Consider the following 27,898-nt stretch of genomic DNA (forward strand, 5'->3'; position numbering starts at 1 on the left):
ACCTATAAAGTCAAGAGTCTTACTTGTTTAGAAAACAGAAACACAATTTTCTCCTAAACCATAAGCTCCATGTGCTACAAGTACTTATTTCCAATAATAATGTTGAAGACCTTTCCAACCCCATTTACGTATACAATTTTTTATGTGAATAACAGTGTTTGTCTTTCCTTGATATTGTTTTAGAAATTCCATTATCTCCCCATTAGCCAAAGAAAAATATTAGTGGGGGGTAGGAGGGGGTGATCTCATAGGGTCTTCACCTTGTTAACCAATATCCTACCACATTCTTTCATAAAAGAGATTTTCAAATTGTGAAAAATAGAGTCAACATATTTGAGGTATTAGTTGGGGTGAGATGGGGAGCAGGGTCATGAGGTGGGGTAGGGGGGTTTATAGGTATTGTGAAGTGTAAAATGGTTATGGTAGTGTGAAGTGTAAAATGGGATATTTGGTAAAACTAGAGGATATCTATGGGGATATTTTATTAGAAATATGTATTGGGAGGTTTCTATCATATTTAGTGAAATTAGACGTATTCTTTGATATCCCATGATTTTAGGTGTTCTCACATGGGTTGATTAAGTGGATACCATGTGGATGATTATCTTTATGTGTGGCTCATCAAAGGGTATGGGTAGCCCTTAACGTAACATCCAATGTTTGTAGCCTCTACTCATTTACAATTTTGTGTTCCGTGCATCATAAAGTCATCACTGGGACCAATGTCATTGTAAATAGGAAGCTCTCTAAGCTCTATCCCAATCCATAGAACATTTTTTACTAAAGCAGATCATCGAGTTAAAAGCTAATGGTTGCAAACCTACAAATTATATGTAGCTTCTTTTGAATCACTATTAAAGGTTGAATGCTCTACTAGCTAACTGATCCATTTTATAATAGTGTAACTAGCAATCAAAAAAGATGTGAAGAAAATTCAGGTTATGAGATATTCAAAGATGGTAATTGATTGGGTGAAGTAAAAGGCCTCAATGTCATATGTGAGGTTAAACCCCTTACTCCGAGATCTTAAATATGATTTTTAATCCTACAAATGTCTCTGTCTACCATATTCTCTAGGAATATAATGGAAAAGACAATGAGCTATCTAAGGAAGCCCTATCTCTTCCAATGGGGGCAATGAGTCATTATGAGTTCATAGACGGGGAAGAAGTAGAAGCCATGGACTATTGGTTTCAGGATGATTGTTGTGTTAAGATCTAGAACACAAAAAGTGGGAATTGTATAGTCAGTGTTGGCAAAATAGTTATCCAATGGTGTATATATGATAAACAAAATAGTTATTTTTTATAATATTTAAGTTACTTTTATAACAAAAATTATGACTAAAGTTTGGAATATTATTGCGGAGCTTTAACATAATAGACATAACGTATTGTGACAATCTAGGACATGACACTTTATTGACTTTAAATATTGTACATAAGATAAACAAAATAACTATTTTGTTTAATATTTAAATTACTTTTATAATAATTATTATTATTGATTAGAAAATTTGAAATCTACTTACCATATTAAATAAATTTCTTTGGATGCTAAAATAATAAACAAATATCCTAAATTACCTAATACATATCTATAAACCATTAAAAATTAATATTAATATCATATAAAATAAACACATATATAATTATTATTGATTACCTACCCAATATAGATCTATAAACCATTAAAAACTAAAATTAATATCATATTATCGATTACCTAAAACTATAAACTTATAAACCATTAATAATTGAGCTAAAATTAATATTATATAAAATAAATCATAATTATAAAATTAAATATGAATTCATTTAATTATTATACAATTCTCTTAAAAATAAAAATTGTTTCTCTGTACTACCAAAGTATAATATTGATGGGCAATATAATAATAAAGTCAACTGAATTTTAACCATTAGAATTTAGTGAAAATGATAATCAACTCAAAGATGCTTGGCAAGGGCAAGTGTTCATTGGTTATCATATTGCCACTCGAAAACCCATCAAAAACACCTCTCAATATTACAGATAGGCTTTTGCAAGTCAATACAAGACCTTCTCCACTAATAACATTGCCCTTATCTTCTCATAAATCCAAACCACAAAAAAAAACAAACTAACTAAATCCAGTAATATCGTCATGACGCTACAATATAGTGAAGTCATAGGCTATTAAATAAGATGTAACCTACTAAGTAATATGCAATTTTATTTCTAGATAAAATCTTTTATTATAAATATTTTAATGATTTTTTACAAAAGATTTTTGGGCGAAGATCACATGAAACATCTTTTGTCGATGAGTTTCGAATCAATTAGTGTGGTTATTTTAATAATTTTTTACAAAAGATTTTTGGGCGAAGATCACATGAAACATCTTTTGTCGATGTAGTGTGGTTCATCGTCAGGACAATTTGAAGAAACAGATCCAGCTTAGCAAGTTAAATAGACTGAGCAGAGCCTCCAACCTCTAACAAGACCTCCAACGGCTAACAAGACCAACAGCTACTTTTGACTATTGTACCGCTGATCAGTCAAAAGTAGTTGTTGGTCTTGTTAGCCGTTGGAGGCTCTGCTCAGTGTATTTAACTTGCTAAGCTGGATCTGTTTCTTCAACTTGTCCTAATGATGAACCACACTTGTTGGTTTGAAACGCATTAACAAATGGTATTTCATGTGATCTTCGCCGAAAAATCTTTTGTAAACTTGATATAAATCGCAGAAACCTCAACTCTACTATTTTATTTTATTTCTTAATTTTTTTTGGGAGGGGGGGAGCGAACACGATGTTAAGAATCGTTGAACTGTGTTATAAATAGGTTTCGCCTGATAATGGTGAGTGGACATTTGTAAACATCTTTACGCATCATTGTTGAGGCAAGTATGTATTATTGTACGCTGAATGAGCATTATTAATTTACTTACTGTATTTTAGTTGTGTATGCGTTGTAAACCCAATGTAGAGATTTATGTGAACTTATTTAAACAATGTTAGTCTGGAAATGGTCCCTCAAGTCATTAGCGAGAGATCACGAGAAAGAGTTTGTGTACTCTACTCTAAACTATATACAATACTTTATTGGATCAGCACTAACTTCCAACCTTCACCAGCTCTTATGTTATTGTCGCCTCTCATATTTTTCATTCGCATATCACGAGACATGTCTGGTTTCTGCTCAGACTCATCATAACGAAACATTTAAAATTGTATAATTTATCAGCAAAACCATTGTTAATGTATAGAACCACTCAAGGATTATAGAATAGATTACTCTGGTAACATGAGGAGTGACAAACTCTTCTTTCGTTTGTTTTTTCACAAGTGGTGGAGCATAATGGAGACACAGAGTACATTTTGTTCTGGGAATCACAGTATCTATACCAATATTTAAAATATATATATAAGCTGGACCATCGCTCAAAGTGCAATGTACCTCTACTGTGTATATCTCTTTTGTGAAAGTTATATATACCTACTGTGTATATCTCTTTTATGAAAGTTATATATACCTACTGTGTATATCTTCTTGGAAGGATTTCTTCGTCGCCATCATGAGGGCGTTACTGCAATCGCAGAATGTGGGGCAGCTCGCGAACGTCGCGCAGCTGACGGGACTTGACGCCGTGAGACTGATCGCTCTGATCGTCAAAGCGGCCAGCACTGCGCGGAAGCATAAAAAGAACTGCCGTCAGTTTGCACAGCACCTGAAGCTGATCGGGAACTTGCTGGACCAACTGAAGATAACGGAGCTGAAAAAGTATCCCGAAATCAGAGAACCTCTGGAGCAGCTGGAAAATACGCTGAGAAGGTCATACGTTCTTGTGGAGAGTTGCCAGAATAGGAGCTATCTGTATTTACTTGCTGTGGGATGGAGTATAGTGAACCAATTCACGGAAGCTCAGGCACAAATTGACAGATATCTCAAGATTATTCCTCTCATCACCCTCGTGGATAACAATAGAGTTAAGGTCATTTTCTCACACCCTCTTTCGTGCTTTATTTATTTTTTTCTGTCCTATAAATTATCTTTAACCTTGTGTATGTTAAAATAATTTTTCACTTTCTTTCTTTTCTGTGTTTACAAATTTTTAAAATATCTCAGAAACTAATGGTCATAGTATGACTCTTTTTCTGACAGTCAAATTCCACCATGAATTTACAATATGCCCGTCATAATTATAATTTGATGGCTTTTTATGTGTGGTAATATACCTTTTTAATGTTTTGGATTTTTTTTTGATATATTTTAGGGTGGAATTTTGTTCATGAAACGAGTGCTTTAGTGTGAACTCTCCACAATAGTGTGCTTCAACGAATTTTTACCTTACTAAATCTATTAATACATTTAAAAAATGATTAAACAACTAATTTTAAACAACCAAAAACAAATAGTTGGAAGGGTAAAAAATTATTGCCCCTTTATTTTACCTAATTTCAACCAAATTTCACAAGCTTATAATTATTACACCTCACACCTCGGAATCAAAATTTTATATTTTATTTATTAAAATAAATTATTAGCTCTGATAAACATGAAACATCAACCCTTTTTATTTGGTCAGTGGGCAGACAATTAATGCTATTTAATGTTACTGAATTTATTTCTTCTGACACATGCCAGACACCATGTTTCAATTGATCTTTTCTAATTTTATCCTAGTCACTTGATTCAACGGTGGTTTAAAGTCACTGAATTTATTTTCTTTGACACCTTCTTGAAATGCCAAAGACCACGTTTCAATTGATCTTCCCTAATTTAATCCTAGTTACTTGATTCGTCCTGGGCGATTCCTATTTCCGCCACAGTTTTTTAATTAATGCCCCCTGACATGTGGGGGCATTAGAGAAATATAACGCGAGGAAAAAAACTGGAGGAGAAAAAAAAACATTCTCGCGTTATATTTCCCTAATGCCCCCGCATGTCAGGGGGCATTAATTAAAAAACTGTGGCGGAAATAGGAATCGCCTTCGTCCTGCCCATGCGCTGATAATCAATTGATATTCCCTAATATCATCTGAGTCTCCCGATTTGTCATGTCCATACACGCTGAGAAACAAACTAGCAAGGTTTTTATATGTACAGTTAGATTTTATGATTTTGCAATTCATAATATAGCAAGTATATTTTTTATTAATCACATCAGTATTATTTAGTTGATTTTTAGAACCAATAAATGTGGTGGTTTATTTTTCAGATAAAAGTTTTATTTTAATATTACTAATAAATAATTTATAATATATATTATAATTTTTATTTAATTAAAATTTTTTTAAATAATATTTAATTTTTAATTTTTAATAATATGTTTTAACTAAATACCTTTTAAAAATATTTTTTATATATATTTTAAGGGATTGGTCCTAAATATTAATAAAATAACTTTGACCCTGGTCCTAGAGTCAAACTAGCCGTTGGTCGTCAAACTAGCCGTTGGTCAAGTTAGCTGTTGGAGGCTCTGCTCCTTATTATTTTTATTATAGACTATTTAACTTGTTAAGCTTGATCTGGTTCTTCAACTTGTCTTGACGATGAACCACACTAGTTGGTTCGAAAACGCGTCGACAAATGGTATTCCATGTGATTTCCGCGAAAAATCTCTCACAAACTTGATATGGATCACAGAAGCCTGAACTCTATAATTAATAATTAATTAGATATTTATAACTCAGTGCTAATTTTATTACAGTTAGTCTTTTTATTAGAATATATATATATATATATATATATATATATATATATATATTTATTAATTAAATAACTAATTTGCTAACGGCTAGTTTTTAATGGCTAATTCTAAACTTTTATTAGAATTTAAATATATATATATATATATATATATATATATATATATATATAAATTTATTAATTAAATAACTAATTTGCTAACGGCTAGTTTTTAATGGCTAATTCTAAACTTTAACGCATCCTTGCTATTTATTCATTAATATATATATATATATATATATTTATTTATTTATTTATTTATTTATTTATTTTTATTTTAAACTATGTTATGTTTTATGGTTGGCTAATTCTAAACTCTAATACATCCTTGCTATTTATTCATTAATAGACATACTTACTCTATATATATATATATATAATTTATTTTTATTTTTATTTTTAATTTAAATTATGTTATGTTTTATGGTCATTTTTGGCCTATCTTCTTTACATGTTGTTTTAAGTAGTGCAATATAATGTTTTTATTTAAAAAAAAATGTTTTTGAAAAGAAACATATGTTTTTAATAATTGATTCTATTTAAATTGTATTTTAAAATGTTTATTTTAAGTAAAATATTTTAATATCATTTATATGTGTGTTAAAACATGTAATGTTGTGCTTCTTAATGTAAGAGCGATGAATAATTATTTTTGTATTTAACATGGTATATGTAATGATGATGATGATGATGGTTAACTGAGACCAAACTTTGGTCTATCGAACCTAAAAAACTAATTATTTAGTTTGATTTAAGATTTTATTTCTATGCTCAAAAAGCTTGGAGAAAGCTTCTCGAGCTCACTATAATTTTGACATCATCAAAAGTTAGCAAGGTCGGTATTGCAACAAAGATTATGAAATTGAAATCTAATGTGGTTGTACACGGGGCACTCTAAGAGGAAGTGATCTTCATCCTCGATGTTCATATTCTCACAGAGATGGCAGATCCTTTCCATCCATGGTGTTTTAGGAGCTGCCCAACAACCCGTTTCACTATGGAGCTCATGAGATTTCGTTCTAATCCTGGCTAGATTAATTTTCTTCTTTGAGCTAGTTAAAACAGAGAGATATTTTTGATCTTCTAGGGTGGGGTTGATGATCTCCTTATAATATCTTAATTTTCTTTTAGCTGCTAAATCTTTCTCACACCACATTTTTTCTTTGAACTTAGAAGTAACAATATTTTTAATGTTATTAATGTTTTGAAATGCAACATTCTCGTCGATCTCCTAATGGTTTAACCAAGCCCTAGTGTCTTTATACCAACCTCGTTTCAGCGTTAGGTGGTTTTGGATGGAATTTAAAGCTAGCTTAGGAAGTCTATGGTCCCCTATGTTATTGAGTTTGTGCTTGTACAATAGAAGCCTAGTCATAGCTAGGCTCTCAATAGGGGAAAGACCCACTTCCATAAGGAGAATAGGATAGGGTGTTTTGCTTTTAATTTTGAGGTTATACGTTATAAAACGCTTCTGGATTTGCTCAATATTTCTCCAGGATTCTCTAGAGATGTTGCAACCCCAAACCTCACATCCATATAATATAATAGGAGTGACTAAAGTTTCAAAGAGGAACTTTTTCCTATCCCACATTATGAGGTTTGTCGTTTTACAATTATTTTCAAGACCAAAATAATCTTTCCACCCCCCATTAATCATTTTCTCAATGATATAGTTCCAGTTGAGCTCGTGATGAATATCAATTCCTAGGTACTTGTAAGAAGCAATTTCCTCCAAGTTACTAGTGTCATACATAAAATTAGCGTAAGTGTCCTTCTTGGATTTGATAATCATAACTTTGTTTTGTCAGTGTTAACAATCATACCCATGGTAGAGCAGAAATCCTTAAGAAGTCTAAGTTGCTTATCAAGATCCAATGGGCACCTTGCCAAAAGAAAAATATCATCAGCATAGAGAAGAAAGATGATGACTATCCCAGCTAAGATCATGCCAGCACAACGTGCTTCCTCTAAACAACCTTCTAGCTTGTCGATGTAAATTCCAAATAGGGTAGGGGAGAGGGGGCAACCTTGTTTAACTCCGATATTACACTTAATGTCTTTCTACCACCCCTCGTCGCTCTTTAACTTGGCAATTACATTCTCGTATAGCCTTATAGCGATAGCTCTCAACTCGAAAGGAACCTTTAGCTCTTCTTATCTATTCCATAGGTTGTTTCTAGGAATCGTATTGAAAGCCTTTCTAAAGTCCACAAAGCAACAAAAGAGATTGGATTTATCATTGCGGAATTCCTCCACAATGATCCTAAGTGTAACGAGGTGGTCCGTTGTTGAGTGTCACCTTCTAAAACTTACTTGGCCTTTAGCCCGCTTACCTTCACTTTCAATCCATATGCTCAACTTCTTTTCCAAAATAATAACATATAACTTGGCTAAGAGAGGGTTGATCATAATTGTCTGATAATTAGAGGGGTTATTTGTATCCCCACTTTTAAAAATAGGGATAAAGAAGCTCTGAGTCCATGGTTTAGGGAACCCTTGCTTGACCACTTGATTGAAAAGCTTGTGGATGTGGGGGATGAGGACATGACCTCCAATTTTTAAGATTTCCTCCTGGTAACCTTCAATGTCCTTAGCTTTCCCATTTGTCAGGCTAACCCCAAAATCAATGTCTTCTAATGAGAAAACTTCTTTTGTTGTGAGCAGGGTTTCAAAGTTATCCATGAAATTTGGAGATTCATAAAGCTTTTTAAGATAGGAATTCCAGTCATGTAAAGCAATTTTATTATTATCTTTAGTATTCCTAGTTAGAATCTGCCTCCAGAATTTTTCAAAAGCTACCTTAGAGAGGTGTAAGAGATTCTCTTGTCTTTTACGAATATACTACCTTTTTTTTCCTTTTAGTTAGGGCTTTGTATATTTTTATCTTGCCAATTTTAAGAGATTCATCAACAGCTTCCTTAATTGCTCTCCTCGCATTTTTACAATCTTTTTCATACCATGGGTTGATTTTGATATTTCATTTATTACTTGCAACTTCAATTGAGAACTTGTTAATAGAATATGAGAGAGTTGTAGTAAAATTATGATAGAGGTCTTTTACGAATATACTACCTTTTTTTTCCTTTTAGTTAGGGCTTTGTATATTTTTATCTTGCCAATTTTAAGAGATTCATCAACAGCTTCCTTAATTGCTCTCCTCGCATTTTTACAATCTTTGTCATACCATGGGTTGATTTTGATATTTCATTTATTACTTGCAACTTCAATTGAGAACTTGTTAATAGAATATGAGAGAGTTGTAGTAAAATTATGATAGAGGTCTTCTATGTTGTCTATACTAGATAAAGGAAGAAAATTAGTTTTTAATTCATTTAGAAAGAGATCATTTTTATTTATATCAAAGATTAAGTTCTTATGGCTATAAGGATTATCTTCTATGGGATCTCTATGCATGAAAAAATTGAGAGTTATAAGTAAAAAACTATGATCAGAGTCAGGCTTGTGATCGTTTAAGATGTCAAAATTTATTATTTCGTTGTATAAAGGGAGATCGGAAATAACATAATCTACCACGTTGCTACCAAGCTCATGGATGCAGGTCATCTAGCTAGAATTGGGCCACTTCTTTAGACTGTTGCAAATTATGAGATCCTAAGCACTACAGAGCTTGACTAGCTCCGACCCAAACAAACTCTCCCCGAGGTCTTCAGAGCTCCTTTTGTACCGGCTAGCCAGAGTAAGTTCTTCGTCTAACCAAACAGGATTAGGGTTGGAATGATTTCTTAGAAGAATAGCTTGGTTGCTTGAAGTTCGAGCATTAAAGTCACCCATTAAAAGGATATTACCTCCATTCCTTAGGCTAGAAATATCATTTTCTAAACTATTGTAATGACTATTTTTATCTAGATTATTTTTCTTATAGAAGTTAGAATTGATGGGGGGGAAATAACAGATTGCTATGTAGGTCTTTTTATCATTAATTTCGGTAATCTCTATCCAACTATATTGGTTGTAAGGGTCGTTTTTATAAATCCTAGCATGGGGGTATATGTTCTTCTTAATGTAACAAGCTATACCCCCAATGCCTCTATGGGAGGATTGCTTGTTCCAGGTAGACCATAGTGCAAAGCCATCTATGTTAGGGACCTTAGATTCTTTGTGCTCCCAAGTTTCAACAAGCAATATAATATCAACATCATTCAAGATCCAACTTAGCTTGGGGCCTTTCTTCTATGGAAAGCCTCGCCAGTTCCAAGAAAAAATCCAGAGCATGTTGAATTGCTATTTATTACTATCTTTTTGGTGTCTATCTCGAATAACGGCTTTTCTATTTCTGATTATTACCCATTTTTCTTCCTTCCTAGCTTCTTTTACCTTTTCAATCTCCTTTCTTAATTCTGGTTGTTCTTCTGGAATGAGATCTTCATTTATAAATATTCTCGTTCCTTTTAGACTTGAGCTTTTACTAAGTATGTCATACTTATGGTCAGTAGAGCTCACCTTTATTCGAATCAGCCTTCCTTTATTCTCAGTTAATTTCCCCAACCTTGTTTCTTCTGTGAGATATGTTGTTTCAATTTGTAATCTATTATGTAATTATGTCTGGGCTATGGCTAAAGTAGCCTCATCTACCTCCTCTTTCAAACCGAAGATTATAAGGTTCAAGGCCCTTTTGTTACGCTCATGGTCTAATTCTATCGATTTTTTCATTTCATCTTTAATTGGTTTGATATCCAATTTACATGCCACACTATTTAGGGTGAGGCAGCCATTAACTTTTTCTTCTAGTTCTTTAATCGTGTCTTTCATTTTAAGGCTCTCTAAAGTATCAACCTCTCTTTGCTGGGATGTTTGATTCGTATCTTGGTTTTGTTTTTCTCTAACCTGCAACCTAGTCTCCATTGCCTCCATTTTATTCTCCAATGGTTCTATTTTATTTTCTATTTATTTTAAAATATAACTAGTATAGATTCATTTTAAAATGTCATATATATATATATAGATATATATATATGACATTTTAAAATGAATCTATACTAGTTATATTTTACAATTTTCAATATGCAATTGACACATCATATATTTGCACATATCTTTTACATTGAGTTGTAAAACCTAACTAGCATAGATTCATTTTAAAATCTCATATATATATTACCATGGTGAATTGATAACTTGTTGGAGTAGCATCGGCCACTATAAACCAAGAGTATATGCAATAGCCCGTAAGCCAAATATGAAAGTATGCCAGTGTAAACCAAGAGTATATGTAATAGCCTGTAAGCCAAATATACCAAGAAAGTATCTCATCAACCTCACTTACAAATTAAAATTAATTGGGGACTAGGAGAGAATTAATTAATTAAAAGTGACTGAAGAAAAAAGAAATATCATAAATCACTTTAATAAAAGAAGAAAAATACTCATGGTATTCAGATGACTCATGGCATTTACCCATGGTATTTTGACAGTCCATGATTATTAAAGGAAATGAGAGAGATTGCTCTTTAGGCATGCATTTGGGAATTATTGTTTTGTTTTTATTGAGTTGAGCTCTTGGAGTTTTTCTTGTCCACATTATGTAGAGGGTTAGTTTTGGTGTTCAGTAGTTCACCTTATATGATTTAGTGACATTATGTAGAAGGTTAGTTTTGGTGTTCAATAGTTCACCCTATATGATTTAGTGATGAGGGTTTCGGTATTGAGAGATTTACCCTATTCACTCAAAGATGAGGGATCAAATCAGATCCTTTCAATGGGCTTAAAGGGTAGATTGCCAGGAGAGGTCAATCAAATCTTTCTCAAGACATAATGTTGGCATGATATATTTTAAGGATTTACTATTTTTCATATATATAGTATTGTAGGGGAATATTCTGCTTTAAAAAATCATAAGTATAGAACGTAGGTGAATATTCAATAAAAAACATGCAATTTACTATTAAAATTGGTAATTTTTAAACATTTAATCATACATATTTAAAAAATAGCAATTTTTTTTCTTCAAAAAATATCCAAAAAATAACTCATTTGCAAGTTTCCACTCCTAAAATTTTCCTAAACATTAAAAGAACTATTATCAACCATTCAGATATATGTTGGTATTTGTAACAAGTTCTTAAAACGCTATTTAATATAATAAATTTTAATTTTATTGAGTTTGCTACTATTTCTTAAGAACTATTATCAACCATTCAGATATATGTTGGTATTTGTAACAAGTTCTTAAAACGCTATTTAATATAATAAAATTTAATTTTATTGAGTTTGCTACTATTTCTTGTATTAGTTTTAAGTCGCAACATTTCAAGGTTTTCATGATGCAAAATTTATTTATCCTGCTGATAAATTCATGGTGCAAATTGTGTAATTTGATTGGGTTTAAAAAAAAAAGAATTTATGGTGTAATTTTTTAAGTAAAATTCTAAAAAGAATTGTCGAATTATTTTTAGGAATATTACAATAGCATCCGAGCCGGTTTTCCGGTCCGCCTAGCAGGTTTATTCCAATTCTATTGGAAATAAAAGTTTAACATAATTTCAGAGGCGAGAATCTCTAGTCACCATTTGAGATATTTGTAGGGAAATGGAGTAGTCCTAATTAAAAAATAAGGTGCAAATTTATTACGGTTGTGGGGGCCGGGCCTTTGATTTTGTTGGGTTGAGTCAGTGAATTTGTTGGGGCCGAGTCCAATTGTCGTAGCATATCGATCAAGAAAATGGGGTTGAATTTTTAAGTGAAGGAGGCTACATTCTGCCATTTATTTAACCCATGAGCCGAATTAATAAGGGGTCGACACTGAATTTAGCATACGCCAAAATTGTTGAGAGTCGCGTCCATTGTCTGACGGAGGCCGAATTGAATTTCCTGTGGGTCAGAATTATTGTTTTATGAGGGCCTCTGAGTGAAATTTTAATTTATATTATTTAAATTGGTTTTTTGATTTTATATATAGATTCAGTATCCTAAAAAATTTCTAGAGCACTTCGATTGTGCAAGGGTTGCCCATCAAACATGTGATTTCAATAAATTCATGTCAAATTTTAGAAAAATTACATTAGAAAAATCTATTAAAAATCAATAAAAACTTGTTTATAAATAGTCTCACCTGTATTTTAAACCTAAATTGACCAATTCTAAAGGCAAAACAACTACAACTAAATTCATAAATTGTTGGACCAAAATTGTTCTTTGTTCATGGGGACGAGTTCATCAATCTATCAAGGGCATAAATTATTCTTTTCAACCAAGTACATTGCCAAAAAGAAATGGAGGTTAACTTATGAGCTAGTAAGTGGACGAATTTGTTGACTAAATCAGCGGGCGAGTGACTCTCTAGCATTACAATAAGACAATTTTTTGGGCTGCATTGCTAGCCTGTTTTCCGTTAAGTGGACCCGCTGATGATGACCATTTGGTTTGGTCCTTATCTCTCTCCTCCACTCAAGCAATTGTCAAGGACATTTATCTGGACCTTATATCATTCTCAAATAGACTGAATTGCCAGCGTTTTCCTGCACTCTGGTGGAATCTAGGCTGCCCCCTCAAAGTGACTTTATTCTCTTGGCTGGTGTTCTTCAACAAAAATCTGACATGGGAGTCCTTAAGGAAGCGCTCTTGGCATGGGCCCAGTAGATGCGCCCTCTGCAAGCTGGAGGAGGAAACCAATTTTCACCTGTTTTTCAAATGTACAGTCTCCCAACAAATCTGGTTCGAACTAGCACTGCTCTTCTCCTTTCCGCACCTTTGCTTCATTTCTGTTGATGCAGCTTTTGCATGGTGGGGAAGACAGGATGCTTCCCTTCGTCCAATCCTTCCCATCGCTATATGGAGCCTCTGGAAATGGAGGAACAAAAAAAAATTTGACGACTCAAACCTCTCCTCCATATATGTTCTATCTCTTTTCTCTGCTCTCTATTCTCCAAATCGCTGAAGCAGACCCTCTGTGGTTTTATTTTTGTCTCTATAATCATGGCTGTCTCTGTAGGCAACCTCCTTTTGGTTTTTTTTTGCTCATCCTTTGATGCTTATGTTTTTGACCATCAGTCTTTCTCTCAGGCGATCTTTGCAACCAATCCATCAGAACTATTCTGTATGTCTCTCTCTCAGACGATCCTTCATTGATCTTTTAACAGATCCATCATAACTATTTTGTATATATTGCCTCAATATAATATAAAGCTTTTCTTTCTGAAAAAAAAAAACATTATGGCAAACAATCTTTCTTAAACACATTGTCAGGTGTTATCTTAAAAAAATTATTTCCAAAATTGTAACATTTCTTTATAGGTTTATATCACAAATCTGATTTAAATGGTTGAAATGTGCAGTTTGGGTGTCTTGGAATAATAATTTTTCTGATATTTAATCGTAAAATACCCCAGGATCTTACATGAGTTAGAACACTCCCACGATGATGGTGTTTCCCATAGAAGGCCTTATAAATGCCATAAATAACTTTATATATATATATATATATATGTAATATGGAGCAAAGAAGACAAATCAACGAACCTTTTACTTTTCAAAAGAGTTTATATTACTCTTCAACAAAATAAGCCAAGGGATTTGTGAAAAGAACCAGATGTGGGAACTTTTCTCTTTGCACTTGGTTCAAATTTGAAGTTTTTGAAAATCGGAGATGTCTTCTCTAGATTGGAGGAGTTAGATACATGCTGGTTCAAAGTATACAAAGCAGCTTGGATAATATTTTTTTTTTTCAAGTTAAGACTAACCTAAGTACCCACGGGGGATTTGAACCGGTGACCTATCGCAAGGAGTGCCTTAACAACGCACCCATTAACCATCAATCCAAAGCCCCGTGGGCAAATTCAGCTTGGATAATATTAAGTTGGGCACTGAAGTGTCAATGCTTGCCTTGATCCAACATTGATTTATGGAACATCCTTGAAACAAGGTAAGACTTGTAATTACTTCTTGCTTTTGTGAGATCATAAGGACCAGCGTAGATCCATCTTAACCGGGGATCTATCAAGCTCCGAGTGGGATCAAATATTTGAGTTGCAAACCTTTCCTCAAGTTTTGTACTAAAAAAAGAGGTTTGCACCTTGAGAGATTGGATTTCTCTTGATGCTTCATAGATCTTGGGTTAAAATGGATCTAGGCTAGTTTTATTAAAACCTTAATTTGATATCTATGAGAATATTTTTAGGAGTTCTTAGAGGGTTTAGATATATCTCAAAAATAATTATAACATTTTTCCTTCTTCTATTCAAAAAAATGTTATAAAAATAAAATAAAATAAAATATTTTTATTGTGAAATAAGTTAATGTTTTTTGGTATGTGGTATTGATAAGCCATGGTGTTGATCCATGGTATTGTAATGAAGCCTATTTACAAGTTAATAATATCCATGGTAAAGCACTACTTAATATCCATGGTTAATAATCTTGTCATGTTTTTATAAAATATTTCGATTGTGAAATAAGTTATGATTTTTTGGCATGTGGTATTGATAAGCCATGGTATTGGCCCACGGTATTGTAACAAAGCCTATTTATGAGTTAATAATGTCTATGGTAAACTGAGGGTGAATATCCATCCTTAAGAATATTTTCATATTGTTATAAAATATTTTGGTTGTGAAATAAGTTATGTTTTTTGGGCATGTGGTATTGATAAGTCATGGTATTATCCTATTGTATTGTAACAAATCTTATTTTTTACAAGTTAATAATAGCCACCCTAAAATGGGGCTGAATATCCATTGTTAAGAATATTTTCATATTGTTATAAAATATTTTGGTTATGAAATAATTAAGCCTACATTTAAAATTGTTTACATACTTAAAATTGTTTACACCTCAGAAATTGAGTGAGGGGAAGGGGTCCAAAAAGGCAAAACACAGGCCCAACCATAGAAAATTGCCAAGTTGTAGCAAGAAACTAGGGTTTGTGCGAAAATGAGGAATTTGGGGGATCTCAGTGATGGGAAGTGTTTGATAAGGTATTTTAAGGATAGGGGAAGGTATATGAACATCAGGATACAAGCTTTTTCGATGATTTGACCATCCAAGAGAAATTAGCTTTAAAACCCTAGGAGAGGGAAATGAACCTTGCCTAGGCGCAACTGAAGCACGAACAAGGTGTGAAATGACCCAATGGAACTTGAAATGATGATGACAACCTTCTGAATGATGGTAGACTCAGCTGAATGGTGACATGGAACATCATTTGGACAACTTTGACAAGGGTAAAATCACACCCTAGACCTAATGCCTAGTGACCAAATTTTACTTGAAGACTCACTGAAATGATAAAATTTGACCTTGACACCTTAAAATCACTTGTGTAAGAGCATGTTTGATCACTGGAGGAAGGCTGCAAATACTGACACTAACATTGGCTCCAATGGGGGATGGTAGCTCCTTGGAGGTGCCAAGAACAACAGATCTCTGGAAGAGCTAGACAGTGCCTTTTGTCCATTGGGCTATGGAGTCCATTATTCCGACAAACCAACATGACTCAATTTATTGACTGAAACTTGACTCAAACTGACTCAATGCAAACTGACATGACTAAAAAAAACTTGACTCTGAACTTAAAACTTAAAGCTTGGTGGTAGAGCATGACCACCTTTATTTCTTACAAGACTATATATCATCAAACTATATCAAACTGCCAATGTAACCAATCAAGAAGATGGCTTCTTGACTGATTCTTCCGATCAGATCTTCTGGTCAACAATTGATATTGGTAACTGGGCATCCAAAAACATAATTGGCCATGATCTCCTTCATCACTGAATACTGCAATAATCACCTTCACTGCTGTCCGCAACAAATTTGCCATTGGATCATGAAAAACATGAAGATTTACCTCCTGCTGAAGAAACAAGATGTCTTTTTCTTTTGATTCTGATCTTCCTTCATAATGTACTTCAGAAAAAGTATGTTCCTGGTCCTCAAAAATTTCTGAACAAGCAGATGAGTGGATTTCCCCTTCAAAGAACACTTCAAAACATGAAACATATGAGGAAGAATCTGAAATGGAATCCATAATGGTCTGGTCGGCTATAGTCTGAATACATTTCTGATCATCTTGACATGATATGACAGCCAGATTCTCATTACATTCATCACATTCATCAATCATGAGAAAAGCAACTTCGGATGATTCTTGAAACCCAACATTAACATTTTTATCATCTACCATAAATTCATCCAGAGAAAGCTTTTCACTTACTTGACTGCAGATCTCATCTTGTTGTTTATGAACTGACTGGATTACCTCTTCATGAAGGCTTTGTTCTGATGACATGAGAACATTTGGACCCAAAACTTTGTCTTCTTTTATGGACCAATCTGAAACGACACTTTTTCTTTCATCACTTTCAGCCATATGGAACTCTCCAACCTGCTGATCTATTTCATGTAATTCATGCTGACTGTCAAGATGCAAAATTCCTTCATTTTCCACCGTACAAAGATCTTGATTTTGCTGCAAAGTTTCCTGAGCATCTTGATGGGACTCCTCTAGTTTCTCTTCATGTTGCTGAAATGGATTCTCATACAAGGCTTCCATGATATCATCATCCATAAAATTATCATCCCCATAGTATTTTTCAAGGCTCTCAATAAAACCATGAGCATGCTTGCAACAATCTTGAACTAAATTTAATGATGGATAAGATTCTTTATACTTCTCAAAGAATACTGAATGGAAATCCTTTAGACAATAAATGGAAGCAGGTGGCAAACTTTCATACCAAGATCGGGCTTCGTCTTCCAGAGTGGCCATGAATATCTTCATTAAGCAATCTTCAGGAAAATCAACCTTCAACTTGCGAATATGCATGTGAAATCGAACTAGGTGTAAAGCAGCATCCTTCTTACCATCATCTTTAAACGTAGGCAGATTCTTTGACCAATCTACCTTCGGAATTTTATTTGGGAAGCCTGGGATGTGATCTCGGCTCATGGGAGCGTATCTTCTTGCAATCCGATCCATCACGAATGGAGTCACCAGGTGAATGATTTCAGCCATCTTCTTATGTCTGATCATTGTTCACCATCAACATCAGATCTGAACTTGAGATATGTCCTGGGACAAGACAATCTACAAGCAAACAATTTTGTAATCAAGTCCCCAGTATGGTCGCCACTATGTTAGCACCTAAATCCGCCTCAGGCTGAAAGAAGGCAAAATTCAGGGTAACCACAAACCACGCTCAGTCTGGTAGCTAGCCCTACCAGAACAGGAGAGGGCTCTCTCTGAGTCACACTCAGTGAATAGATGAACGAAAAGGACTGAGATGAATTTCCAACGAACAATTTATCTTAGGCTAGTAAGTGAAAATGAACATAAGGAGGGATTTTTATGAATGTCTGTGTTTCTGGGATGTTATGGGACCACTGGACCTCAATGAACAAAGAACTTAACATAAAGGCACAAATTATTTCGTGAGGCAAGGTAGGCAGAAAGCATAGCAATTTTAGTTTTAAGATATGGCGGAATGGAGAGATTGATTAAGAAGGTGAAAAGGGCATGGACAACATGAATCCTTTTCAACAGAAGAATGAACACTGTACATGAAATTTTCCCACAGGTAGAGCAATAAAATTGAATTCTACCTAATCTCATTCGAAAAATTTCACCAGAAATGAATATGAAATGAAATATGGAACATAACAAGATACATATGAAACATAAGAGACACACTTGCTACACTCACAACCACAGGAATCTCATGAAACAGAGCCACTGCCTTTCATTAATTCTCTGTAAAAATATACAATGCAGAAACAAAGTTTCTTTCCCACAGTCTCCCAGAAGTTACAAGCCAACCAACCAAAAAAATTGCTTTGCAAATGGTTTGCATACAATATATAGAATGTGCCATGAAGAGATAGAACACCCAAGGGTCACAAAATGAAGGTGGAGATCCAAGCATCAGCTACAGGTGCAGCACCAAAAACATGACACATGGCTTGGGTGACCCTTTGCCTTCCTTTGCCACTTGTATAATTGACCATATGGAGTGAAAATATTTATAAAACCGCCGCGCTCCTCCTCCTGTGCGTCGCGCTTTTTTCCAGGTGACTTTTGGAGGCCTTCCCGATGTCCAAATTGAGCGTAGGATAGCTTTTTGGAAAGGTATTTGAGTCTACTTTCCAACCCAACCGTAATTTTTCGATTTGGAGTTCATTTTCTCTATAAAAAATCAAATCTCTCAAGACTGGTCGAATTGTGCCAAATGAGGCTGCCTCAAGGCAGAGTGTTGTTGCGGTCAACTTTTGAATGCCTTCATCAATCTCAAATTAAGCTTGGGATAGCTCATTGGAAATCTTGTCCTGTATATTTTCCATCCCAACTAGAATATTGCAATTTGGAGTTCATTTGCCTTGTCAAAAATCAAATCTCCCAAGACTAGTCGAACTGTGCCAAATGAGGCTGCCTAAAGGCAAAGTGCTGCTACAGTCAACTTTTGAATGCCTTCCTCAAGTCCAAATTGAGCTCATGATAGCTCATTGGAAAGCTACGTGTCTCTAGTTATCATTTGGATCATCAAGCAAGTCATTTGGCCAACCGAGCTAGGAGAAAACTTGATTTTCCTAAGGTCGCTCCAGAGGTGCATCAATTCTCCCAAGGCAACTGTATTTTTGACATTTCCTCAAAACCATAACACCTGTGTAAAAAGTGAAGGAGGTTTTTCTTCCTTGGTCTGTTATGGACAAAACCCTCTCTTAGTTTTCCCAAATTCATCTTTTATTTCTTAGAAACATCATTTGAGTGAAACATATCTCGATGTGTGGGACAAGGGATTTGCAGAAATGAAGCGAAATGAAGGGGATAGGGAGCTTCTAAATCCTTGAGGAAATTTTGGAAAGTATGGAGGGATGTTATGAAGTAGAGGAAAGTGGAATCTCAGAAATTGAGTGAGGGGAAGGGGTCCAAAAAGGCAAAACACAAGCCCAACCATAGAAAATTGCCAGGTTGTAGCAAGAAACTAGGGTTTGTGCGAAAATGAGGAATTTGGGGGATCTCAGTGATGGGAAGTGTTTGATAAGGTATTTTAAGGATAGGGGAAGGTGTATGAACATCAGGATACAAGCTTTTCCGATGATTTGACCATCCAAGAGAAATTAGCTTCAAAACCCTAGGAGAGGGAAATGAACCTTGCCTAGGCGCAACTGAAGCACGAACAAGGTGTGAAATGACCCAATGGAACTTGACATGATGATGAAAACCCTCTGAATGATGGTAGACTCAGCTGAATGGTGACATGGAACATCATTTGGACAATTTTGACAAGGGTAAAATCACACCCTAGACCTAATGCCTAGTGACCAAATTTTACTTGAAGACTCACTGAAATGATAAAATTTGACCTTGACACCTTAAAATCACTTGTGTAATAGCATGTTTGATCACTGGAGGAAGGCTGCAAATACTGACACTAACACTTGCGACGCTCTTCGGACTTAGGCTAAGCAGGAGGAGGTTCAACGGATTCATTATTTTTTGAGATCTTTCTCGACTTGAACCCTCAACTCATACATAACATTTTTTCTCTGATTCCTTCAAATCGGACACATAGTTACTCCCCTCCTTGAATGAAGAACACATTTGTTGCCTTCTTTCCTCAGCAACTGATGCCCCTGCTCAACACCAAGCCACTGAATTTCCAAGTTGGATGCCCACAAATTACAAGCAACCTTGACTTGATTTTAGATCCTAGTAGCCAAACCACCGTCACAACTCTCAGCGTGCATATATAGATGGACAAACAAAAATTAAAAACAACATATATATACTCTATTATTTCCCCAGCCCATGAGGGGCCAAGGCCCAGGCCCTCATAGGTTTTGATACCAACTTAAATTTTGATAGTGCACACCATATCTTACATTCATTAATCAAATATAATATTACATATATACATGAGTATTGTCTCAAGATAGGAAAACTATATTGGACACACAATCTGTTGGTTGAGATAATATCTCAACCATACACAATCTGTTGGTTGAGAGAATATCTCAACCACACACAAATATAGGAACATAGTTAGGAACAAACTCCTCCAGATAGAAATAATCACAACTAAGAAAAGTAGGAATTACATATTCCAACATCGAAGGTGTTCTTTTACAAAAGTCGTGAACAATTGCTAGGGTTTTGAAGCATGAACTGTTAATGATGGTTGATCAGTTCATATATGTTTGTTGTTGTCTGTCAATGATATCGCTCTCGTAATGATCTGTGTTTGAAAGTACTAGTTGGGTTGAACTTATTATAATAGTAAATAAGTTGTGATGCTATTGTATAATGATATGTATTTGGTTATGTGATTATTGATGGGTTTAGTATGTGGTGCATTGATTGTTTTAGAGTGCCAGTGATTCTGATTCACGTATCAATATTTTTGAGATCTATACACGGGTATTCTTCAAGAGAATCGCGTACATACACAGTTATGATTAAGAACAATAGTGTATACAATCTAATGTATGCTTGATCAGGGTTTGCAGTGACAGCAGTTGGTTTCTGTGATGGGTAACAATGTTTGGTTTGGTATATTGATGAGTGGTTATGCATTGGCATGATTTGTTATAGCTTGATCTAGTTACAACAGTTGATTTGATGATTCAGTTGGTTCAGTATTTGAGTAATTGATTTCAGAATAGTTGAAAGTGGATCTAGTTTGAAACATTCTAAAAAGTGATCCATAAAGAGTTGAGGATAACAGTCTTTAGAAGGGGGTTGTAGCTCCCTTCCAGTAGGAGCTAGAAAATGAGAGAATTGTGTAACCTTTTGCAGGTAGGATTCTACATACTAGTTAAAGTCTGCACTAGTACAAGATTGTAAGAAGATTATTTTATTTTTAAAAGAAGATAGAGACGACAACAACGATGGTTTTCTCCCACATTGGGTTTCCACCTAAAATCTTGGTGTTCATGTGTGTTGATGTGTTTCTTATGTGTTGATGATCTATCTTCTCTCTACTGCTCATAGTTTCTGCTTAATACATGTTTAAATGAAGTAATGATGCACTGGTTAAAGATTAACAAATGATGAATTATATGTAAATCTAGTTGATTGGATATATGCAATTTTCTTTCATCATAGTTGTGTATGTACGCGGGTTCACTGAATAACAGTCGCGTATAGAAATTTGAATAAGAAAAGTAAAGTTGAAGTAAGTTTTAAAATACTGATTCACCCCCCCCCCCCCACCCCCCTTAGTATTTTTCCTAACAATAGAATCAGAGCAGGTCCTTCAGAAGAAGCTTGATCACTTGAAGGAAGATTCATCAAGATGAGCAATCAAGAGGGAGTAGCATCTATCAGGCCACCATTGTTTAATGGATCCAACTTGGTTTTCTGGAAAGTCAGAACAAGAGCTTATCTGCAGTTACTTGATGCTTGTGTTTGGGTAATAATTGAAGGAGGCTATCAGTATCCATCCTCCATTCCCACAGATGAAGCAGAAAAGAAAAATATGAGACCAATGCAAAGGTTGTCAACGCTCTATTGGGAAGCTTGGCAGAATCAGAATTTGTAAAGGTCATGCAGTTGAATACTGCAAAGGCTATATGGGACAAGATCATCCAGAGTTATGAAGGTGAAACTAAGGTAAAGAGTGTCAAACTTCAAACCTTTCGAATTCAATATGAAACCCTCATAATGCATAGTGATGAAAGTATTGCAAGTTTCTTTCTTAGGGTAGATGATATAGTTAATTCAATGAGAAATCTTGGTGATGAAGTAAAATAATCAATGCACGTTGGGAAAATCCTAAAATATCTAACCCCAAAATTCGATTCGAAAGTCTCTGCCATTGAAGAAATGCATAAATTGGAGAACCTTATTGTTGACCAGCTTCATGGGATCTTAACAGCTTAAGAAATGAGAAAAAGTGTCCTTCGGATATCAGAGAAGCAACATTCAAAGCTACTTCTAGATGAAAAGAAAAAGAGGAGCTTAAGGAATCAAGTTATGTATTAGATGAAGAAGACATGAACTTTGTAAAGAAACTCCATGTAGGAACTGGCAAATTTAGAGGTAAGGTTCCTTTTAAAAAAGTTTCTTGTGGAAGAGTTGGTCATTATGTTGTTAAATGGCCTTATAAAGAAAACCATGAGAAAGGGGAAAATTCTACAAAAGTAAATTTTAGAGGGACGTTTGAAAACAAGAAAAGTTTCTACACACGCGAAGATAGTGATGGCCTTTCAAATGGTGAAGACGGTGATTATTATCAAGAATATAAATTACTTATGGAATTTGAAGATAAATGTATTGATGAGTTTGATGATGTTTTTATGGATTCTCTAGAAGAAAAAGATAATCTCATTGAAGAAATAACTTAGCTTAAAATTCGTCTAGAAGAAGCTAAATTAGCAGAAGAAGCACTGAAGAAACAAATTCTAGAAAAGGAGAGGCATAATGAAAAGTTAGAACTAGAAATAGTAAGTCTAAGAAAGGAACTTGAGAAAAAAAAAGGTCTAAACCTTAGATTTGCTAAAGGATCTAAGACCCTAGAAGAAATCATCAAAGTACAATGCTCTCCTCTAATAAAAACAAGTCTTGGATACAATGGAGAATCATCAAAGACTGTAAAATCTTTTGAAACAAGTACAGGAAACTATCTCAATGCAGTAAAGGGAGGTAGTCAACAAAATTCCAGCTCTCAGGAAAGGAATGAAGGATCAAATGTCTCTCAGGTAAATCACCCTTACCACAATCAAAAGGGAAATTACACAAAAAGGTATTATACTCACAGGAACTTCTACTTCAATGGTCAATGCTTCACTTGTCATAATTTTGGTCATAAGGCTGCTCAATGTGTTGCTTATAAAACTATCATGACTAGAGAAGCAAGAAAACAAAAGAATGAGATTGGATTAAATAAATACTCTTACAATACTTTCTCACCTCTCCAAGATGTAACAAAATGTTTTGTCTGCAATAACTTTGGGAATAGAGGTACTGAATGCAGAAGTAAATTGAGACCAACTCTTTAGAATGAAAAAAAGGCAACAACATCCAAGGTATGGAAAAATAAAACCATAGAATATGAAAATTGTGGTTTAGCTTTGTATGCATGAGATCAATAAAAATTTTGGTACATTGATAGTGGATGCTCAAAGCATATGACAAGTGATAAAGATAAGCCTATGCCCTTTAATGAAATAAAGAAAGAAAAGAATGTAACCTTTGGAAATAACTCACCTGCTTCTAAAAGGAATTGTTTCGCTAAAGGATAAGGTTAAAGTTGGAAATGTCTTGTTTGTTGATGGATTAAGACATAACTTGTTAAGTGTTAGTCAAATGTGTGACCAAGGACATGAGGTTGTTTTCATATCAAAGAATTGTGTGGTACGAAATATAGATATAGGTGAGATCATAATAAAAGGAACAAGAACTCCAGGTAATGTATATGTCTTGGAAGGCTGACAAGAGCATTTTTACTTGAGCAAATCAGAAGAATGTTGGCTTCAGAACAAAAGATTGGGACATTTAAGCTTCACTCAATTACATAAGACAAACAGAATTGGAGTAGTATGTGGCTTGCCTAATATCTCTCCACCCGAAAACAACATATGTAAATCATGTCAATTCAGTAAGAAAACCATAGTTCAGTTTAATGCTAAAGAAGGTACTTCAAGTAAGCCACTTGAACTTATTCATATTGATTTGTGTGGTCCTATGAGAAAGAAATCTCCTCGAGGTGAACAATACTTCATATTATTCGTTAATGATTTTACTAGAATGTGTTGGATTGGCTTATTGAAACATAAAGATGAAGCATTTGATAAATTTAAGGTCTTCAAAGCTCTAGTACAAAATGAGTTAGACTTAAAAATCAAATGTCTTAGATCTGATAGAGGAGGAGAGTTTATATTAGATGAGTTTTTCAACTTTTGTGAACAACATGGTATCAAGAGGCAATTTTCTATAGCTAAAACTCCTCAACAAAATAGAGTGGCAAAAAGAATGAACAGAACAATCCAACAAATGACACGTGCCATGCTTGACGATTTTGGAACATCTCATACCTTCTAGGGAGAAGCAGCGCATATAGCCGTAAATATCCTCAACAAATCTCATATTCGGGTAAACAATGACAGAAATCCTTATGAACTATAGTTTGGTAAGCCTCTATCTGTCAAACATTTTCGAGTTTTTGGAAGCAAATGTTACATAAAGAATGATGATGAGAAACTTGGAAAGTTTGAATCTAGAGGTGATGAAGTAATTCTCCTTCGATACTCCTCTAGAAGCAAAGGATATTAATGTTATAATAAAAGGCTTCAAAAGGTTGTTGAATGCATTGATGTTGTAATTGATGAAGCATCCACGAGTACCCAAATGGAAGCACCAACAGATGACAAACTTGTTCCTACAACAAGCCAAAAGGATGTAGGAGAAGGAATTAATGAAGAACCAGAAGAAGGAATTGAAAGCACAGAATAATCAAAAAAGACTCCTTCAAGGTATGTTCAGAAAAATCATCCAAAATCTCAAATTCTAGGTGAAAAGGAAGCTGGAGTACAAACTAGAAGAACTCTTGTTGGGATTTCTAGTTATCTAGCCTTATTATCCACTATTGAACCTCAAAATGTAAATCAAGCAAACAAAGATGAATGTTGGGTTAAGGAAATGAATGAAGAACTTGATCAAATAGAAAAGAACCATACAGGGGAACTAGCACCAAGAACTCGTGATAAAAATGTTATTGGGACAAAATGGGTTTTCAAAACAAACTAAATGAAAATGAATAAGTAATTAGAAACAAATCAAGACTCGTATGAAAAGGCTATGCTCAACAAGAAGGAATAGACTTTGAAGAAACATTTGCACCCATAGCCAAACTTGAAGCCATAAGAATGTTCCTTGCATTTTCAAGCTTTCATAACTTTAAAGTATATCAAATGGATGTTAAATCTGCATTTCTAAATGGAGATCTAGAAGAAGAAGTTTATATTGAACAACCTGAAGGGTTCATTCTAGGAAATGATAAAAATCTTGTCTGCAAACTTAAGAAGGCTCTATATGGGCTAAAACAAGCCCCATGTGCATGGTATTATCGTCTTGACAGGTATCTTCAACAACAAGGCTTCACTAAGGGGTCTGCAGATAACAATCTATATATAAAGATGGATAAAGATAAACTTTTGATAGTTGTTGTTTATGTTGATGACATCATATTTGGAAGCAATGAAGAATCTATGAGTCAAGGATTTGCTTCAGTTATGCAACAAGAATTTGAAATGTCCTTACTTGGTGAACTAACATACTTTCTTGGTCTTCAAGTTCAGCAAGCAAAGAATGGTATCTTTCTCTCACAAACCAAGTACCTCAAGCATATTTTGAAGAAATATGGAATGGAAGATTGCAAGCATGTATGCACACCTATGGTAACAGGATGTAATCTTAGTTCACATGATGATTCTCCTTCAGTAAACCAACCAAAATACAGATCTATGATCGGGAGCTTACTCTACCTTACAGGCACAAGACCAGATATTATGCATGCAGTTGGGATTGTTGGATGATTTCAAGAAAATCCTAAAGAAACTCATCTCCATGCAGTCAAGAGAATATTCAAGTATTTACAAGGAACTCAAGATTTTGGTCTATGGTATCCCAAAGATGCAGATTTTGCACTTCATGCTTACACAGATGCAGATTGGGCAGGTAATATTGATGATCGAAAGAGTACTAGTGGAGGAGCATTTTATTTGGGACCTCGCTTGGTATCATGGTTCAGCAAAAAACAAAGCTCCATTACTTTATCTATTGCTAAGGTAGAATATGTTGTTGATGCATCTTGTTGCACTCAACTTCTATGGATGATGCAAACATTGCAAGACATTCAAATCACTTGTCCTCAACCTATACCTAGTCTATGTGATAATACTAGTGCCATAAATATTTCTAAAAATACTCTCATGTAGTCAAAAACCAAACGTATTCTAATCAGATATCACTTTCTGAGAGAACAAGTGCTTGAACAAAAGGTCAATATGGAATATGCTCCCTCAAAGGAACAAGTTGCATATATATTTACAAAGCCACCTACACGTGATTCCTTTGAATATCTCAGACATAAACTAGGAGTGATCTATGCCACATCACTTTGTTAATTATTCTAACAAATCTTTCATGTTCAAGGGGAGATGACACTGAAATTACTATAGTTTACTTTATGTACGCGGATCACATGAGGGACAATCGCCTATATACGTGAGTTTGGTTCTAGATAGTAGTGTATGTTTCTCTATGAAGTGGGACAAACTCAAGGAGAGGTTATAGTGTATTTCAGTCAGTGGTTTTGTGGCCCTCTGCTTCTGATGTTGATTGGTTACAGTCTATTATTGCTCAAACGAAAGTTAGAAGTAATATTGGCTCATGATGGTCGCTATATGACATTGCTTCTTTGATGATCTTACTCATTGATGAAGTTTCTTTGATGACTTTACTATGTGTTGGAATTGATAAGTCTAACCCGTTAGAAACCCTTCATGTACTTTCTGATTTATTCCTACCTACTTGTTCTGTTAATTAACAAGTTATTTACCATGTAAATACTGGAAATAAATACAAGTGCATGCTCAACACATTACATATCATCAACTGAAGGAAACACAAACAAGCACACAAGTGACACCATTGTTTTTGGACTAATGTCCCTGGAAAAACCCAATGCGGGAAAACCGATGCAACTATATGAGGGTTGATTTATTAAGCTGTTTCAGAATACAATCTGGGTGCCAAATTCGGCTCATCCAACAAAGAAAAATCTCGGCAGTACTACCTCTCTACTCGGAAGCAGATATTTTGGCTAAAACCCCAGATAAACACTTCGGCAGCTCCACAACTCCAATCTGCCCCTCAAAACCCCGATGTCAGCCTCTCTCTGGCCCAACGTTAGCCCATCGTCACTCTGGCTTGGCCTTCGTCAGCCTCTGGAGGCACTGCGTCAGTCCTCTGGCCCTCTGGGTCACCCACGCTAGCCCTCTGAGGCACTGCGTAGTTCCTGGCTGCCTCTGCGAGAGACCTGGTTGGCTTTGCATGAACCCTTGGCTGCTTCTGCCTCCCTCTCTCTGACTACTGTGTTGATCCTCTTGGTTCTATCTATGCCTCTCTACTTTTGTATTCATTGCCCCTCAGTTGCAACTCTGATCACTCTCTCAACTTTCTCAGCAAACCTAGCCCTAGAAAGTCGAAATCTTGA

General features: G+C 34.7%; 1 pseudogene across 1 annotated transcript in view; it reads left to right on the plus strand.

Moving 5' to 3' along the window:
* The window catches only part of LOC149162876 (cell number regulator 13 pseudogene), a 162,073-nt pseudogene that overhangs the window by 39,532 nt on the left and 94,643 nt on the right, over window positions 1-27,898 (plus strand). The gene's annotated exons all lie outside the window — the stretch shown is intronic.

Source organism: Pinus tabuliformis, chromosome 5_2 (assembly GCF_031772625.1).
Source record: "Pinus tabuliformis cultivar Carrire ecotype Pingquan chromosome 5_2, CPIR1, whole genome shotgun sequence".
NCBI lineage: Eukaryota > Viridiplantae > Streptophyta > Pinopsida > Pinales > Pinaceae > Pinus > Pinus tabuliformis.